General features: G+C 42.0%; 1 pseudogene across 1 annotated transcript; it reads right to left on the minus strand.

The window, feature by feature from the left end:
- Nucleotides 1-18,446: 18,446 nt before the first annotated feature.
- Nucleotides 18,447-19,224, minus strand: LOC146401708 (T cell receptor delta variable 1 pseudogene; annotated as a pseudogene). The gene is made up of 2 exons (XR_014811458.1): nucleotides 19,115-19,224; nucleotides 18,447-18,904 (listed from the first exon to the last, which is right to left on the minus strand). The product of XR_014811458.1 is annotated as a T cell receptor delta variable 1 pseudogene (transcript).
- Nucleotides 19,225-20,004: the final 780 nt, after the last annotated feature.

A 20,004-nucleotide genomic window follows, 5' to 3' on the forward strand; every position in this document is an offset into this window, starting at 1 on the left:
GGCATCATGAGCCAAGAAATCCATGTGGCTTCCAGAAGTGAGAAAAAGTAAGGAAATGGATTCTCCCTTAGAACTTTTGGAAGGAACCAACCCCGCCAAAACCTTGGCTGTAGCCAGTGAATCTGATTTCAGATTTCTTGTATTCAGAACAGTAAGAGAATAAATTTGCTGTAAGTGATCAAGTTCATATTAAACATTGAGTAAGGTTTATTTATTTATTCATTAAAAAAAATTTTTTTTTAATTTTAATTTTTTGGCCATGCCTGAACCATGTGGAAGTTCCTGGGCCAGGGACCAAACCTGTGCCACAGCAGTGACCCACGCCACTGCAGTGACAATGCTGGATGACTAAGGTTTTTTTAAATTGTTGTTTGCTTAGCAGCACTAGTAGGATGGGATGTGAGCATTTGCATTTTCCTGTTGGGACACAGTGTCGTGGAGCAGAATTAATATTCCTGAGACACCCAACTAAACGGGATAACATCTTTATTGGAGTGATTTTCTCCAATTTTATTTCACGTTTCACCATTTTGGAGTCCAGCACACTGTGATTACATATTTAGCTCCGTCCTCTTATCAGCTACTTTGCTAGTTACAAGTATAAAAATTTCTAGCGCAGAAAGAGATCTAAATTGAGAAGGACGACAAGGTCCAAAAGTCCCAAAACTGTATGCCAAAAAGTGTCTGTGGTTAAAATTGTACCAGTGTAGCTAAATAGTAAGCAATGTGAATGCCCTGTGGTGGCCTCGTGGTGTGACTGTGGCTGGAGGAGGGGCTGAGCCCCGCGGAGAGTTCCTGTACAGGCTGCAGGTGCCTGTGGAGCGCTGTGCTCCACAGCGCAGAAGTATGTGGCTGAGTCTGTGATCTGGGCAGAGGAAATGTACAGCGAGCTGCAGCGATCTTTAGCAACTGTCGTGGCGTTTAATCTTCCATTCCGCTTGGTCCCTGAAGGAATGGAAAACAAGTGGTCGAGACGGCCCCCGTTCGTCTGACGATACCAGTACACACTCTGTGTGGAGATGGAAAAATTGCACCAGAGCGTGGAGCTGGCTCCCTCCTGGAGACTCAGGGCTGGGGGACTCTGCTCCACATCCACTCCTCTCACACCTGATGGGAAACAGAGAAACAGTCACAGGTGAGGGTCCCTGTAACTCCTACAAAACCCTGAAAGTGCCCCTCTGGATGAGGAGAAGGATAGAAAGTGTGCAGGACTTGTCATCCTTCCCCCAACCCCCTCAACAGTACAGCAGCTGCCCAGTCCTTGAGATCTCCCTGTGGGGCCTCCCCAACTCACAGCAAACATGGGCCAACAGAAGCCCCAGCACAGGGCCCACTAGTGGCTTCATGATGTTTCCACTTCTTGCTGGGACATTTTCACTGTAAAACAGTAAATACACCCTGGGCAGTGAGTGTCATGACTTGATCTGGAGATGTTCCTGCTCCTGCAACCAATCATTTCACCCAACAAACCCTCCTGGAGCCCACACTTGGTGACAGGAAGCCCCACCCTCCTGCCTCTACCCACTTAGAATGGGCTAGGGCAGTGTGGAGTAAGAGTAGGAAAAAAGAAAAGTCATTATTTGATGACTTGAGTGATATTTTCTGGGTACATTTCAGAGAAGGCAGACTCTGATTTGGAATTTGGGAGAACTTAAGCAAAAACAAAAATTAATTATCCTGCTTCACCTTCCCTCTCAGATGGCATGGATGAAGTAGATTCTTACAGGATGAAATACTATTTCCCAGGATTGCTAACGATCCATGTTACTGCTTCTCTTATGTACACCTCTGTGGCTCTGAAGGATGCTCATGAATCAGCACAGTATCAGCAGTTGCTCCTGCTGACTGAAACACTCTGCAGTCTTGCACAGTATTACTTTTAAATTGTATGTATCTATTCTAGACTCTACCTGCATAAAGAGCAGTATTATTTTAGCCACTAGATGAACATTGCAACTAGAATTGTAAATAGTTTTATTTTTATTAAAACATATGTAATTTTAAAATAATATTTAAATATAACTTCAATTTTAAATACATTCTTAAACTGTTGATTACTCTTATTTGTATTCTGCTTTTTAACTTCAGTAGTTTATTTTAAAAAAAAATAAGTGTTTTTGAAACCATATAAAAATAATGTTAGGAGTTCTTTTTTTTTTTTTTTCTTGTTGTTGTTGTTGTTGCTATTTCTTGGGCCGCTCCCGCGGCATATGGAGGTTCCCAGGCTAGGGGTTGAATCGGAGCTGCAGCCACCGGCCTACGCCAGAGCCACAGCAACGCGGGATCCGAGCCACGTCTGCAACCTACACCACAGCTCACGGCAACGCCGGATCGTTAACCCACTGAGCAAGGGCAGGGACCGAACCCGCAACCTCATGGTTCCTAGTCGGATTCGTTAACCACTGCGCCACGACGGGAACTCCAGGAGTTCTTATTATGGTTCAGTGGTTAAGCTTCCAGCATTTTCTCTGTGGCAGCATAGGTTCAAACCCTGGCCTGGTACAGTGGGTTAAAAATCTGGTGTTGCCACAGCTGTGGCATAGGTCACAGCTGTGGCTTGGATTTGAAACCTGGCCTGGGAACCTCCTTATGACATGGATGCTGCCATAAAAAATGAATAATACTGATTTTAGTTTGTGCTCTTATTTTTTATTATTTTATAATGATTTTTATTTTTTCCATCATAGCTGGTTTACAGTGTTCTGTCAATTTTCTACTATACAGCAAGGTGACCCAGTTACACATACATGTATACATTCTTTTTTCTCATGTGCTTTTATTTTGGAATCTATAAATAATAATCCCTGTAGATGGATTTGGAGGTAAAAGGGATGGAAAATGAGAATCTGTATATTTTCACTGATGTCAGAAGTGATATGCAGACACCAAAGATCAGATGGGCAGTTGAAGAATGTTGCAAATGTTTACTAAAGGCACTGTAAGAAATAGTGTAAAAAGTAAATAAAGATGACTAGAAATCAGTCATTATTATTGAGCACAGAGTGGGTATTACAGATATTGAATTAGAAGAGAGAAAAGAGGAGAGAGGTAACTTGGGTGGGTCACTCAGAACCACCAAACCCATGATTCCAACCTGGAACTTTGGCATGATGTTCTGTTTAACTCAGAATGCCTGTTACAGGGGACCACTAGATAGAGAAAGCCTTTTTCCCTTCATACTTCATTTTCTGGACATACCAGAAGAGATAAGGATGTTCTCTAGGCAGGAATAGTTGCATCTCAGCTCCAGAAGGTGCTCCTTCAGGGACAGCGATATGGCCCCTCAGGCCGGGTCACTGACTGGGCTCCAGTGCCTCCTTCAAGATCAGTGATGAATCAGAGCAGATCAGACCTACAGTAATGAGACAGTGTCTCCTGAGATTCCAACCAGAACAATGTTCTTTCTATAGAGGCAGGAGCACAGCTATCACTCATTCCCTGTGAAGAGTATTGGGAACAGCAGTAGGGTGATTGAGGACATGCCCACGCACAGAGGTACATCTTAGAGGAGCAAGAAAACATGTTCCAGAGAATGCTGCGTCCTCGTTGCTGAGAAAATCTGATATTCAAGACATCTCTGTCTAGGCACGTTCTCGAGATTGTTCGTAAAGGATGCTTCCTTGACAATGACTGCTCCTGGTGTTGAGCCTGTTCAGAATGTGTACCTCAGTGAACTGTGAGCTAAAGAAGCTCATAGGAGGGAGGTAGAACTTTAATTTAGTAGAGGTGACATTTCCAGATTGTGCAACATCGCCCTCTAGAGGTTAAGAATAGGAACAAATTTAGTCTTAAGGCTTTTGTGCCCCATGGTCCTCCTGGTCCTATTTAGGCTTGAATTTCTTAGCATTGTAATCTGACGAGACTGTTTCAGGGGGTGCTTATTAAGAGGCTCTTTTACTACTACAAATTAAGTAGTGTTATTTAAAACTATGAAGTAAATCATCCTCATTTTTTACATGAGGGAACTAAAGCAAGGACGAATGGATGAAATTTGTAGAAGGTCACAGTAAGAGACAACTGGAATTTGCCCACTGGTATGATTCAAGAATCTGTGTAGGAGTTCCCACTGTGGTGCAGCAGAAACAAATCTGACTAGTATCTATGGAGATGCGGGTTGGATCCCTGGCCTTGCTCAGTGGGTTGGAGATCTGGCATTACCCTGAGCTGTGGAGTAGGTCGAATACATGGCTCAGATCCTGCATTGCTGTGGCTGTAGTGCAGGCCGGCAACTGCAGCTCTGATTTGACCCCTAGCCTAGGAACTTCCATATGCCCCAGGTGTAGCTCTAAAAAGCAGAAAAAAAAAAAAAAAAAAAAAGAATCTGTGTCCCTGACCACTTAAAATTGAGCACTGTGAACTTTATATATTATGCTCCCCTATTAGAAGGGAAGTGAATTCTTTTGTTGTTATTGTTGTTGTTGTTGTTGTTGTTGCTATTTCTTGGGCCGCTCCTGCAGCATATGGAGGTTCCCAGGCTAGGGGTCGAATTGGAGCTGCAGCCACCGGCCTACGCCAGAGCCACAGCAACGCGGGATCCGAGCCGCCAGAGCCACAGCAACGCGGGAGCCGAGCCGCGTCTGCAACCTACACCACAGCTCACCCAACGCCGGATCGTTAACCCACTGAGCAAGGGCAGGGACCGAACCCGCAACCTCATGGTTCCTAGTCGGATTCGTTAACCACTGCGCCACGACGGGAACTCCCTTTTTTTTTTCTTTTTGTGAATTCTTTTTGAAGTTAAATGATTTGTCCAAGGACACATGAGGATTAGAACTTTTTTTTTTTTTTTTTTTTTTTTTTTGTCTTTTGTCCTTTTCAGGGCCACACCCGTGGCATATGAAGGTTCCCAGCCTAGGGGTCCAATCGGAGCTGTTGCTGCCAGCCACAGCCACAGCCACAGCAATGCCAGATCCGAGCCGAGTCTACACCACAGCTCAAGGCAACGCCAGATCCTTAGCCCACTGAGTGAGTCCAGGTATCGAACCCAAAACCTCGTGGTACCTAGTCAGATTCGTTTCCACTGCGCCCTGACGGGAACTCCAAGAACTTAATTCTGTTAGACTTTAACCCCAGTTCCTACCACTATGGTATATATGAAACAGTACTATTTGAGAATAGATGTCATTTCACCAAGACACATACCCAGAGCAAAAATTCAGAAGAGAATAAAAACTAAAGAAAATCCCTAAGGAGACAAACACTGATGGGATGGGCAGTTAAAAAAAAAAAAAAAAAAAGGAAAAGTGGATCAGAAAAACCTCAAAGTGTAGTCCAGAGTGTATATGGCAAATCAGAAATGACTGGTATTCTAAAATAGAAGGAAAGAGGAGTTTCAAGAAGGAAGGAATGTCCAACAGAGCAATTGCTGAAGAAATGTTATCCAGTGAGATGATGACTAAAGGTGTCTACCAATTTTTAGCAGCATAAAGATCATGATTTGAGTCTTCCAGCAGAAGCTCAACTGCAGTAGAGATAAGACAAAGGAGAAGAAAATTTGAGTACAGAAATCTCTTTCCAGAGGTTGTATTGTGAAGGGAAAGAAAGAGACACTGTATTGACTAGACAAAGATTTGAGGTGCTAATAGTAGGGTTTTTAAAGACTGGGATATATTTACATGTTTTGGAAAAGATCTATAAGTAATGGATCAAAGTTCTGAAGAGACAGGTAGAATGGAATATGAAACTCAGGTAGGAGGACTAAGTTTTGGTAAGAGGAGAAATAGTTCTTTCCAATTTCATTAGAATGAAGGGAAAAAGAATTGGTTTGGATTTGTCTTATTTCAAGGTGTGATGGCAGAAAGGCGAAACATCTATTAGTTTCTAGTGGAATCACTTTTTTGTTTGTTTTTAATCAATAGAAATTAAGTGCTTCCCAAGAAAGTGAATAGCAGAGGTCCTGGCTTAGGAAGTCCTTGCAGTGTGAGAAGATTTGATATAGTCACTGTAGGACTTGACAACTGCAGAGAAAAAGACTACTTTCCTGGCAACACCATCAGTCTAGTTAGTGTTGAAGATGACAATGGGTTTCAATGTCCACAATTTTGTATCTGTGTGATATTCTCGAACTCTGCTTATCAAATATACATTGTAAGAATGCAAGTATTGATCTATGATTGGGAATTAATAAGATCACAGATTTGACACAGAAATGGGGCAAGAGCAATGAGGTTAACAACTAAAGACTCATTGAAGGGGGGCCAGGTTTTGGATATTGTAGATGAGGAAACAAAAGGTAGGAAGCCTCTGAGAAATAAGATGACAGTAAAGGGATCAGGGGACTACATAATCATGAACAGTCGAAGAGCAAGTGCAGTACAAGTAACTGAGTATAAGAACGTGAGGATGCAAGGATTTAGAGAGGAGGTAAGTTGTCAGAGGTGGAGAAGCAGCTAACTGGAGACTTGTCATCAGATCTTTCTAGCATGTGGCTGTGGGAGTTAATGACTGAAGGGGATTCTAATTAATAGTCTTCAAGGATAACCTTTTTGGCCAATCCATGGCATGTGTAAGTTCCCAGGCCAGGGATGGAACCCTCACCACAGCAGTAAATAAAGCCGCATAAGTAACAACACCGGATCCTGAACCTGTTTGAGCCAAGGAATTCCCCATGTGGACATTAAGGTCATGTGTATTTTAGGTTACAGGAGAATCTTCTCTGTTAACATCCTCAATATATAAGGAAGAGTGCTTGATGTTTATAAAAATGAGATTGAAAAAAGGAATAAGGAACAGTAGGGGTGAAAGGCAAAGCCTCAAGGGAGCAAAGACCAAGAGTCTGGGTGTTCTTAGGGGGCAATAGTGAAGAGAATGCTGCTCCTAGCTCAAAATCGGATGTGTTTTAGATGAGATAGAATGAGGAACAGCCCCAAGAGAAAGGAACTGTATCCCAAACAGTCAGATTTCGGTTAAGGTATGAGGAACTAATTTTCACAGCGTTATTGAAAGTTTGTTTCCAGTAGACTGGGGATTTAGGAGCCAAAGTGAAAGCGTTTCATGCAAGAGCACGAGGCAGTTGGGTAGCATAGAAAATGAAACAGGGTCATCATCCTTGGTGAATCATTCCTCTCTGGAAGGAGTCAATCACAGGTACAACTGAATGTGCTTTCAAGGGTCCTAGTGCAGAGGAACATGGCCAGAATCAACTCATCAGACCAGCCAGTGCTCAAGTCACTTAGCAGATGTCATAAATCAGTAAATGGTGGCTATCCAGATGGCTTCAGCTCCCATATGCTATATGACATGACACACACTACTGCAAAATCTATGTGTGTGTCTATTTATAGATGGAAGCACTAGAGAAAAACGATCTCTACCTCACATTCCGAGGGCACACCTGGAGAACAATCCCCAAAGTCCTGCTATCACTGCACTCACTGCTTATAAATAATGGCCCAGGTCTCTGCAATGAAGGCTGTAATGTGCTGGAAGACTTTGGAATATTTATCGAGGTTGACTGTGACTCCTCTTCCTTGGTTTCCTATCTACTGATAACTGAAGTCTCTGACCCCTCTTTCTTTCTTTCTGAACATTGTCCCTCGTCCCTCTCTTCTCTTGCCTCCTTGTCTAATAGGGAATCTAAAGACAATCATCCCCAAGCTCTTTTAAAAATGCCATCAGTCAACAACTTCCTCACTCTCTTCCATTTCACCTGCCTGCCAAATCCAAAGATGGGATGAACTCCCTTGTCTGCTATTACAGCCACCTGGAACCCTGGACTAGACTGTGGGATAGTGAATGATGGCAAAGCTGTTGGCTAATCTTATTGATCACTTAACACACTGCAGTGCTATGGAAAGCCCTTTAATGTTTAAGGCTATGGAAAGTACTATCTATTGACTACAAATAGACTTACTTCTTTATCCTTATTAACAGAATCCCGATATTCTTTTAGTTAGCAATGTTCCTAGACAAAAAATATACACCTCCCCCAGACTTTCACAGCTTGGGTCCACCATGTACTCTGTCATGATTAACAGGGTGTAAGTATCCTGAGCGATTTATCGTTTTTTCCTAATCAATAGAATTTTCCACTTTTTCTAATAATCCAAACTGTCAACATCTTGGTGCCTTGATTCTACATACTAAAGGTCAAAAGTTCTTTGTATGCCAAATAGAGGGAAAAGACCATTACCATATTTCCATATGGCATATGGAAGTTCCTGGGCCAGGGGGTCGAATCAGAGCAGCAGCTGCTGGCCTATGCCGCTTCCAGAGCAACACTGATCAGAGCCACACCTGCAAACTACACCACAGCTTGTGGCAATGCCAAGCCTTGACCCCCTGAGCAAGGCCAAGGATCCAACTGGCATCCTCACAGAGACTATGTCAGGTTCTTAACCCACTGAGCTACAATGGGAACTCTGATGCTTGTTTAATTTTTGTGATCTTACCCATACATTTCAGGGCCAAAAAAGGAAAACTAGGATGAAAACAGCTGAAATTTTAGCTTTAGTTCCTATATCACTTTATAATTAATAGGAGCCATTTTATCATTTGAGTTTTTATTCAAATATAATACCCATATAAGAAAATGTGATATATTCTAAGGGTACAGGCTGAAAATTTTTCACCAAATTGACACCCTTATAACCAGCATCCAGAAGAAGAAACAACTTTACCAACACTTAAGAGCTCCTTTTATGATATTGTCCCATGCTTAATAATATTCTGACTTTTACAAGAGTAAATTAGTTATGTCCGTTTATGTACCTTATAAGAATGACGTGTTTATTGGCCATTTGAATAACTTCTTTGTAAAATGCCTCTGAAAGACTTCTGCTTTTTCTATCAGTTTGCTTGTTTTCTTGTTGATTAGAAGATGCTATTAAATCAAAATGAGTCCTTTTTGATTAATATCTACTGCAAATATCTCCTACTCACTGGCCATCTTTTTAATTACTGAAATAATTCAATTTTAATGACAATTTTAATAAAGTCCAGTTTTGCTGTTTAGACATATTTTCGTCTTGTTTAAGAAATGTGTATCTAACACAGAATATTGAATACATTCTGTACTTTTTCTACAAGCTGTATATGTTATTCTTACATTCAGATCTGCCCTCTATCTGACTGCTATTTATATACAATCTTAAGACCATGACACATTTTTCCATATGACAAATTATTGGATGCCACTTACTGAAAGAAATTCTTTATCCTTGACATGTAATGCAAATGTTTCCCCATTTTTATTGCAGTAACTTTTTAGTATTTTTTTATCACAAAATTTTATTTTGGAGTTCCCATCGTGGCGCGGTGTAAATGAATCACACTAAGAACCATGAGGTCGTGGGTTCGATCCCTGGCCTTGTTCAGTGGGTTAAGGATCTGGCGTTGCCATGAGCTGTGGTTTAGTTCGCAGATGTGGCTCGGATCTGGCGTTGCTGTGGCTGTGGCGTAGGCCAGCCGTTGTAGCTCCGATCGGACCCCTAGGCTGGGAACCCCCTCCATGTGCCACAGGTGTGGCCCTAAAAAGCAACAAAAGAAAACAAAACAACAAAAAAAAATTTTATTTTGCCTCTCATCTCCACTGCTTGTATCATTCTCCTTCATTTCAGTTTTCCCTCTGCTTTACAATTTTTTCTTTGTTTTACTGTCACCAGTTACTTATTACATTGAGGATGCTGTTCTCTAAATTTTGTTCCAATTACTAAAATGTATTCTTTTCAGAAGTTTTCTTCTCTTTGTGCTCAGGATTTTTTCCCATTTTGTTTGTTTCTTACAACATTATTACATCTTATCTACTTCAGGTGGCAAGTTAATTTGAAAACTCTCTTAGTATGTTGCCCATTTCATGCAATGCTGGTGGAACAAATTAGATATTCTTCTAACTTTAGATTCAAACTCTGAGATCTGCTTAAAACATAGAATTTGTGAAACATTAGACTCCTCAGTGTGCACCGCTAACAGTTTCTTGAATTTCTCAGACAAGGACAATGGGAGCGAGGGTGAAATGAAGGAGATACAGCCTGGGCATTCAACTTTGCTCTCCCTGAGTCTTCTATGATGAGAAGATGTGAGTTTTGCTTAGAAAAAAGCAAAAAGGAAAAATTCATTATAGACACAGGATTTCTATGCAATTAAAAATAAGTTAATATTTACTTGATTTTTGTTTCTTTCCCAAAACAGCAAAAAAAAAAAAAAAAAAAAAACCCATTTCATCAAAAATATACATATTCTGGCTAGCAAGAAAAACAAATCAGGTTATTCTCAGAGAAAGAGTAATTTGTTCCTGGTAAGTGGAACAACAGGAATCATACGCCATTCAGAGTCTGCACTTGCTGTGGGCCCAGATAAAAGAAGCTTTTGGGCCAAGGAGAATTAATTGGATTTTCCTCAATTTTTATGTTGAGACAAACACACTGAAACCAGCACTTTATTGACTTGAGGAGGAGCCATAAAAACCTATTTATACATCTTCACTTTCTTGCTATGTTAAAATTATGATTCTTATTCTCCAGATAATTCTCTCAGCCACATCAACCAATGAAGCACTGATTCCTTGTCCTCTCTTTCTTCTTTTCTTTATCCATATTCTCGCCCTTTCCTTCTCCTGTTTTTCCCTCTTTTCTTCTTGCTCTCTGACTCTCACTCTAGATGGCTCTAGATTTGCTCTCAGTGATTCTGCCCCCCTCCACTCCCATCCTTGTCACCAGAGAGATACTGTACAGGTACAGCCCCATCTGTCCCACTGTGGGTCTCTTAGGATGCAGTAGTACACAGCGGTGTCTCTCAGTGTCACCCGGGGTAGGACCAAAGTGCTGGACTTTCTGTCTGAAGCTATGGTCAGAGAAGCCATGCTGTTGGTCACATTGCTTTGTAAGCCATGAATGATGTACTGTGGACTCTGATTGGGATTTTGCCGATTCCAATGTATATAGTCAGCTCCACTGATGGTAGAGTGGTTACAAGGCAGCTTTACATCTTCCCCTTCAGCACAGTCCTTGGAGTTTGGCTGGGTGGTCTGAGCATCAATCATAGTCCCTATGTAAAAAAAAAAATTCAAATTAACTCCTGACCACAAATCAATGTAATTCTACGAGTCCGTGACATAATGCTCCCATAACTCTCTGGCAACTACCCACTACTTCAGTGTTTTTATTTATGTTCTCCAAGAATGTAATTGGCGTTCATTACAGAGACCAAGGACATATGCCAAGAATGGCTCTGTAACATGGCTCCTTGGCTCAATATATGCAGAGACTTCTTCCAACATGGATACTGCTAAGGACTCTGCTGAGATCAGGGCTATGAGTTCACCTGTCATTTAGAATTTCATCCTCCCTAGAAAATCCCTAGATCAGGTCTCACTGCCATCCCTAGCATGCTGAATAAAGCACAGGGAGAACAAATGACCCTTCATGGTCCCTTGGATTCAAAGCCTTCCCTTGTAGACACAGAACACTCACCCAGGGTCAGAAACACAGTTACTCCAGTCACCAGCCTCATACTTCAAGGACAAGCCAAGACCGTGGGCTCAGAGCTAGTCTTGGTGTCTGATGCTAGGCTTCGAGTTTCCAGAGAACAGAAGCAACAGCTGCTACTAAGGACTTAGACCACCAGGGCAGCTGCCACTGTGTTGTGGCCAAGACCTTCTCAGCCAATGACAGTGCAGTTCCTTGTCTGGGTCCTCCTCCCCTGTCTTAGTCATGTCCCCAGAAGAAGACAAGAATATCAAATAGCCATTCCCATCTCACAGGGTGCCCACTGCCGTCATCTGTGAAGTTTAAAGTCTGGCTCTTGTTGGGGAACTCCAAGCACAATGATATGTTCATCCAGATATATTTTTGAGCTATTTGTTCCTTAAAGAAATGGGCTGATGCTCCATGGAGCTTGTGGAAAGCATTGATTAACCTCATAAAATTGCACTGAGCTCTGTGTTATAAGGAGATGAGCATTCCCATTCCCATTCCAGAAAATGAACATGTGATTCCAAAGTAGTCAGTGACAGGCTTGACAGGGGTGGGGGCAGGAAATTAATAACATTAAGACTAAAAGCTACACATCCCGGAGCTCCAGGTTCTTATAAAGGTCCCTGGAATCACTCATCCACAACATCTAGATAGCCATTTCTCTGTGTACCTGTTTTGATACAGTAACTGATGACATGGAGAGTCTTCACCTCATCCTCCTCGAAGACTGATCCTTCATCCTCATGTCTCCATGTCCATGCTTGCAGGTGCTGTGCACCAAGGATGCTGAGGCAGAGAGAAAAGACAGGAGGGAAAGAAAACAAAGCAGGGAGGGAGGAGGTGGGAGGGGGTGATAGAAAAATTTAGGGGACTGAAGAAAAAAGACCAAAAGAATAGGGAAGGTAAGGGATAATCAGGGTAGGGAAAGAGTAAGCAGTGTTTATGGAGGTACCTGGAAAGGGTTTAACTACTGGGCTAAAGGCCCTGAGTTCTTTTTGTTTGTTTGTTTTGTTTTGTTTTTTGTCTTTTTATGGCCATACCCGTGGCATAAGGAGATTCCTGGGCTAGGGGTCAAATCGGAGCCACTGACGCTGGCCTACACCACGGCCACAGCAACGTGGGATCCGAGCCGCATCTGAGACCTACATCACACGCCAGATCCTTCACCCCACTGAGCAAGGCCAGGGATCAAACCCACCTTCTCATGGATACAAGTTGGGTGCGTTAACTGCTGAGCCACAACGGGAACTCCAGAGCCCCTGAATCCTTGACCACACACACTCAATGAGGGGTTATAAAGTACAAGTTGTCTAAAGAGGAAGAAAGTATGTCATCTTTCCTTTTTCTTGGAATATCCATAGAAAACATAACCTTTCTTTCTCCCAGAAGAGAATGCTGTTTCCAGATGAAGCAGCCCCCTCTTGTGACTGAATAAATGAACTGCAGCGCTAAACCCAGGGCAAAAGTCAGCCCGCAATCTTTTCAAGGACTCTTCAGATTTGAAGGTAAACATCTTACTTGTAACACCTTTTTACTCATCTGTGTTTTCTTGTTCCTATAACACCGCACAGAAGGTTTTAATTGTTTTTATTGCTTTATTTCAGTCAAATGATTCTCAGTTGTTGGCTTCTCTTTCAATTTTCCCTTTCTAACTTCCCATATTTAAAGGTTACTTTCAAAGCCCAAGAATTACCTGTTCCTGAAGGAGTACCTCAGTTATTTATGAATTTAGTGACAGAATTTATGCTGAGCATCTCTTTAAATAATTCTAAAAACAATCTCCCAGGTTTATGGAAGATATATGAAATAAATGACACCAACAGGACAAATATAGGGTTGTATTTGTGGACAAAATGCAAGAGCAGACAACAAACTTCCCGCCTAAGATGGAGGAAAATTAGATTGAATTAGACATTTACAGGAGTAAATGTCATGGTAATCATGCTTTATTCATTTAATAAGTATTCGTAAATATTCACCGGGAGCCTGTTCTGTGGAAACACACACACAGATAAGCCAACAAGTACTACTGCTGAAAGTATTTAAACAGGTAAGAATGTATAATATTATTATATTAGCAAAAAGCAGAAAAAAAGTAATTAACAGTAACTTTTTTGATTACTGATTTCTTTCCCTTATTTTTTAGAGGATGCTCGAAACCACTACAAAGTGTCATTTTAAATAACAACTGAAAGACAAAAATACTCTTTATGAAGACTCTAAACCATGCTTGTCTAGTCTATTGGCTCTTTTCAGAGCTTTGAATTTTAGAGGGTCATATCTCTAAAACTATGTGAAATGAGGTTATCTTTCTTTGCTTGATGAAAACTAAAATAACGTACATAAACCTCTCAGAAAATTGAGAGAATCTGACAAAATGCTAACACCTCTGCATGATGGATACTCTCAAAAATCCAGAAATAGAAGAGAAATTCCTGGATCTGATAAAGGCTATCAATGAAGAAGATATTACAAGTCCTTCTCTATAGGGTCACAAACAAGACAGGTAAACCATCACTACTCCATGTCACTGTCCTACCAGAGGGCCTGGCATCAAATGAGGAGAAAACATAAAATGAACTAAGTTTGAAGACTGAGAAGTAAACCATTTTTATCCAGAGATATTAACATTTGCAGAAAATAAAAAAGTACCTCTAAACAAACCAAAAGAACTAGTACTAATAGATGAATTAACAAGGTCGCTAAACATAGAAATCAATTTTATTTCTACATTCTAGTCAAAAGCATTAGAAAGTATAATCAAAATGCCATTTATCAAATGCTTGGGGACTAATTTAATACAAGGCATGCAAGTCCTCTACAAAAATTTTAACCTTAATAAAAGAAATTAGAGAGGACGTATGTTAAAAAAAAGAGAGTATCACATGAATCTAAAGACTTTGTGTGTTAAGATACCTATTGTCTTAAATGAATCCATAAATTCAACACAATCCCAATCAAATCACTAGCAACCTTTTCTGTGTTAGAAGCTAATTCTCTAACTCACATGAATGTGCAAAGACCTCGCGTAAGCCTTGAATAATAAGAAGAAAGCATGACTTGCATTTCCAGATTTCAAAAATATATGAAGCTTACACATCTGTGATTTTGAAGCTCCGAGGAGAGACCACGTGCAGGGGCCATGATCATCCCTGAGTACGGCTGCAGTGAGAGATGAGCCTGGCCCTCTGTGGTTGCAGCGGAGCCCTTGACACGTGAGTCAGTGATTTGAGGGGTTCCAGGGCTGTGGGGTCCCCAGAAGTCACATGAAGCGGACGGACCATGAGATAATGAAACAGTAGCTGTTTGAAGCCACTGAGTTTTGGGGTGCTTTGTGATGCTGCAAAACCCAATGCCTCTGAAGTCCTGTAAAGGAGTCTTGCTGAGGACTTGAGAGAAACTGGCAAGAATAAAACCGCTTTTCTCCTCTCTCTGATTTCTGATTATCTCTGATATCTGGACCTGGAACATCTGTCTGTCTCACTAGACTTCATTTCACAGATGGCTGATATGGCCATAGCACTCCTGCCCTGGCACAGAAGAGGAGCTGGTGGTGCTCAGATGTGATGGGAGCCTGGGGCCCCCACGGCACAGGAGCCGGTGGCTGGATGCTCAGGTTGGGGCCCTACAGAAAACAGGGAGATGTAAGCTTTTCTTGTCCAATGTGATTTGTATATTTCACCCATTCTTCTCACTCCATGTGACAAAACTCTAAAAAATGAGGGGCTATTTAAAAGGTCATGCCTGTGTCTCTATGAATAATCAAAATTTAACAGACTATTTTCAATTTCAGATCCATTTGAGAAGCCAAGAAAATTTCCTTAGTTATGCATGACTTTAATTTTCTGGTAAGGACTCTCCACTCCAAATGAACATCCCCCTCATGTTTATAACAGTAGATTTTCCAAATTATGTGCCACTGCATCCAGGAATTGGATTATGTGTGTGGGAAGAGCTTTATCCCATCACCTCGAAGGCAAGCATGAGGCCCAGGGAACTTGCCATCATGAATCCGTTTGAAGCAGCACTCTACATGATGGGCTGTGTAAACATCATCGGTTTCTATACGTTCAGTGTTGTGAAAAGGCTGTGAAGCATTGTGTGGCAGCAATGCCCAGATGAGCCATATTTCATCCTTGCTGTTTTTCTCTGCCTTTTGTTTCTACCAATCCAGAGGTAGCTAAAGCCAGAGATCATTACTGATAGTATTAAGAAATCTCCTTCCTCGGTCTTTCTGTCAATAATGTAGGATACTCAGCTTGGAAGTTGACCAGCACCTCTTCTTTGGTGTTGTTCTACACCATTGACCTTAGTGTGCAGGGAACTACAGGTTCTCCTCACTCAGTCCCGTGCTATACCTTCTGCTTCTACACACCGTCACAACCACTCCCCGTCTGATGATAAGTAGATCCATTGCATCCTTGTAAATAACCTTTGAAAAATAAATCTGTATCTCTTAAACGGTTTCAGTCTGAGGGGTTTGTGTGCCATCCAAAGTTGTTTTTATACTATGTATTATTTTTACCGAAATGTTAGGTAGTGGTAGTAGTAATATTAAAAACAACAAACCTACAAAAAAAGAGATCATGGAGTTCCCATTGTGGCACAGTGGCTAACGAATCCGACTAGAAACCATGAAGTTGCATGTTCGATCCCTGGCCTTGCTCAGTGGGTTAAGGATCCGGAGTTGCCATGATCTGTGGTGTAGGTTGCAGACGCGGCTCGGATCCCGCATTGCTGTGGCTCTGGTGTAGGCCAGTGGCTACAACTCCGATTCGACCCCTAGCCTGGGAACCTCCATATGCTGCAGGTGCGGCCCTAGAAAAGGCAAAAAGACAAAAAAAAAAAAAAAAAAAAAAGAGAGAGAGAGAGATCAGTGGGGGAGGGGAGAACACAATGGCAACATGATTTAAGAAGCTGGACAGGAGCTGGATAACTAGTTATTAATGTAGATGTTGGGAGAAAACTGAAACTGAAGCTATTAGATGAAGATGACCTAAAGCAAGTTAATTCATGTAGACAAAACTCAGAAAGGCTCCAGAATTAGAGACTTTTAGAGTACTAATGGAGGATTAAACTGGTGGGGTATCTGGAAACCTACAAAGTGAGTGCAGCACCAGATATTCAACTGGACCATAGACCTGGAAATTAGGAAGCAAGAGACTTAGATCCTAGAATTCGGTTGCTCATCCAACATCACAATCCCAGTAAAAATGGAGGATAGACCAAGTTTAGTATGAACTTCCCCAGCCAATCGGATATCAAAAGTGATGTGCAAAGGGCCCCATAGGAGAAGAAATGAAATACAGATGTCCATGTACCGGGAAGATTGAACTAAAGCAAAAGCAAAATTCCCAATGAGTTAAATGAGGCAGAATTGAGTGTTATGGTATGAAATATGCAGATTTCCATGCCAGGTGAGTGAGAAGGTACTACACATGTTCTTGTGCTGCCTTCATGCATGCAAAGAAATACGACTGAAGAATGAGCTCTTAGGATGTAGCAACAGTGAAGAGTCAATATTACCCCAGTTTAACCAGATTGTTTTAGGTAGTTTGAGTTCATCTGATAGGTTCATTTAGTTCACTTGGGATCATGGCAAAAGAGGAAGCCAGGAATCTGACTCAATGATGTGGCCAGTATACTGGTGGGAGTCAAGGTTAGTGATGTTCAGTAACCGTCCCACTGTTGAGGGAGCTACAGTGACTGGAATGCCTGTTTGCCTATGTCTGCAATTCCTCTGATTATGAACACCTTTTTTTTTTTTTTTTTTGCTTTTTAGAGCCACGCCTGTGGCATAGGAGGTTCCCAGGCTAGGGGTTGACTCAGAGCTGAAACTGCTGGCCTACACCACAGCCAAGCAATGCTGGATCCAAGCTGCATCTGCGATCTACACCACAGCTCACAGCAATGCCAGTAATTAACCCTCTGAGCGAGGCCAGGGATCAAACCCATGTCCTCATGGATATTGGTCGGATTTATTTCAGCTGTGCCCCAACGGGAAATTCTGATTATTGAAAACATTTTGATGCATGGAATCTGCTTTTCCACCCCACACATGGCTCTTCATCAGCTGGCACCAGAGCAGCTCCAGGCAGGGGTCTGGGTGGGGCTGCAGGTGCCTGGGAAGCCCTGAGTGGAGGCATAAAGGTCAGTGGCTGAGTCTTCAGGCCGGGATCCTGTGATGCACATGCAGCTGTAACCCTCCTTTGTATTCTGACAGACTCAGGCTCATCTTTCCTCCTTCCCACCCCCATTTAAAGTCATTACAAAGAGGTTCTTGGGGCTTTGAGCAGGTCCCCCTCTGTTCCAGTGTAAAGCATAGAAAGAGCTGGAAGGGAAATTGCATGTGAAATTGGTGCTCTCTCCTTCCTGAGCATGCAGAGATGGAGGACCAGGTTCCACGCTCCAGAGGCTGCTCAGTCCTGTTCAGAAAGACAGGGTCACACATAGAAACTGATCTCTGTACAGAGTGTTCATTCTCTCCACACATCCCCAGACAGAACCTCGAGGTGCCTGACTGCATCCTCTTCCTTCCCCAGACTGTTCACAGTTGCTTTGGCAGTGCCTGGACTCATGGCCAAGATGAAGCCAGAGGATTAGCAAAGATGCTGACAAAGGATTCCTCTCCATTTATTCTGACTAAATATCCTCAGTAAAAGAACACTCTATAGCCTAGATCTGTGGAATATTCTGCTCCAGAAAACAAGTTTCTGCATCTGATTTAAGCCAATCAGAGACAAGACCACATAAACATCCTAGAAAGACTCAAAGCCTAAGATGAAAGAACTAGGGAAATGATTTTTATGATGATTCCAGATAACTAGACCTAGGTTTGTAATGTGAGCATATTTAAGTGATACTGCCACTTTAAATTATCTTGGGGCAAGCTTTCAAATTTAGACAAGTTTACATGTGTTCGGTATAATTGACTTAAAGTCAAAAATTGAAGACTGAGAATGCATTAGTAGAAAGTTACTCAGGACACCTGCTCCACATGACATAGAAGGAATTTTTATTTAAAAAGAAATCTTCTTATCCAGACCACAGATGAAGCAACCACAGGACAACCACTTCTTGTCTGGGGTCTGCAGGTGTGCATATCAGCTTGGGTCCTGCAGCAGGGGGGCTCTCTCTTATTGAGCTCTGGGGTTTTTGTTCAGCTTTTCCTATTACTTCAAGCACCGTGAGATCTCGGAGAGCACAGAAGTATGTAGCAGAATCTTTCAGCTGTAAGGCTGAAATGGTGAGGCTGATGGATTTTTGTGCTTTCTGGAAATTTACGGAGTAGCGGCCATCCCTTGCATTTGAGCTATCAGAATACTGACGAATAAGGAAAGTCATCTCTCCACTGGGAGGCTGTTTATACCACAAAAGATTGTAGTAGATCCAGTTCCAACCTATTTCGTAGCGACAGTTTAGGGTGACTGCCTCCCCCACTTGACTGAACACATCTGGCTGGTCTTGAGTAACTTCCTGGGCCACACTGGATCCTGCAGGAAAAATCAGAAAACAGAGATAAGCAGTGAATAAAATAATGGAGGAATTAGACTACCTTGGGACCCAAAGACAAGCCCAGTTGAAATCATAATATGCCTGCTTTCCTGCCATCCCCCTTCCTCCCCAAGTCCACGTGAAGCACCCGGGCCTGTGTGCAGTCCTTTCCCCCTGAACCTTCCCACCATGTGTGGGACCATCCCTACCAGAGAAGACGGAGGCCAGGAAGAGCCAGAGCAGGCTGGAGAGCGGCATGTGGCACGGATTCCCCTGCACAAGTGTGTTTTGTTGTGCCTCAGGCTGAGCGTTCAGTGTCTTGGAGTGTCTGGCAGCTCATATACATAGTCCCTGGGTTCCTGTGTGACTCCCCCAGACAGGAAGCAGGGCTTGTTATGTTCACAGCCCACGTGTCATATGCACAGATGAGAAAAAGTCTGGCTCCCCACAAACCTTTAGGTGGTCTACTTGTCTTTCCCAGGTCGTTATGTTAGGCAGGTCCTAAAAAAGGAAGTGGAAAAAGCAAGTAGTATTAATGATTTGAACCAAGGGGAGCTGAAGACTAAACAAGATGATATATATTGATAATTACTCCACAGAAAAATTTTACTAACTTATTGAAAATAGATTAGTATAAACTATGAACCCTTCTGGTGTTCTACGTACTGGTCCTTCATTTAGTCTGTATTTACTTTTCTCTATCTGGAGTCAAATGACAATTTTAGAAACTCACAGACTTTGGCTTTCTTGGTGAAAGGCAATCTTATCCAAATAAATAAATGTATCTCTTTTTTACTGGTTTCTAGGGCTCTCCTTAGGTCTTTCTATAAAAAGTTCCTTCAATATCAAATGATAAAAAATCATTCCTTCTAATTTTCAGAATCTATTCAGTTTATATTTATATGAAATTATTACAGGAATAAAATATTATTCTTTGGACATCTGACACTGAGTCATTTATTAGATTCTGAAGAGGATCAGGATAGTCAGTCCAGTTGCCTCCACAAGTTGAATTGTACTTATTAGATCATATTTCCTAGAATTGTTCCTGATGTCTCATTTTCTATCCCATTGGCCCAAAACATCCAGTCTCACTTGT

This window comes from Sus scrofa, chromosome 7 (genome assembly GCF_054392235.1).
Source record: "Sus scrofa isolate SSC_HxYL_T2T_F1_AM1 chromosome 7, Sscrofa_HxYL_maternal_Yorkshire_Landrace_v2.0, whole genome shotgun sequence".
Lineage (NCBI taxonomy): Eukaryota > Metazoa > Chordata > Mammalia > Artiodactyla > Suidae > Sus > Sus scrofa.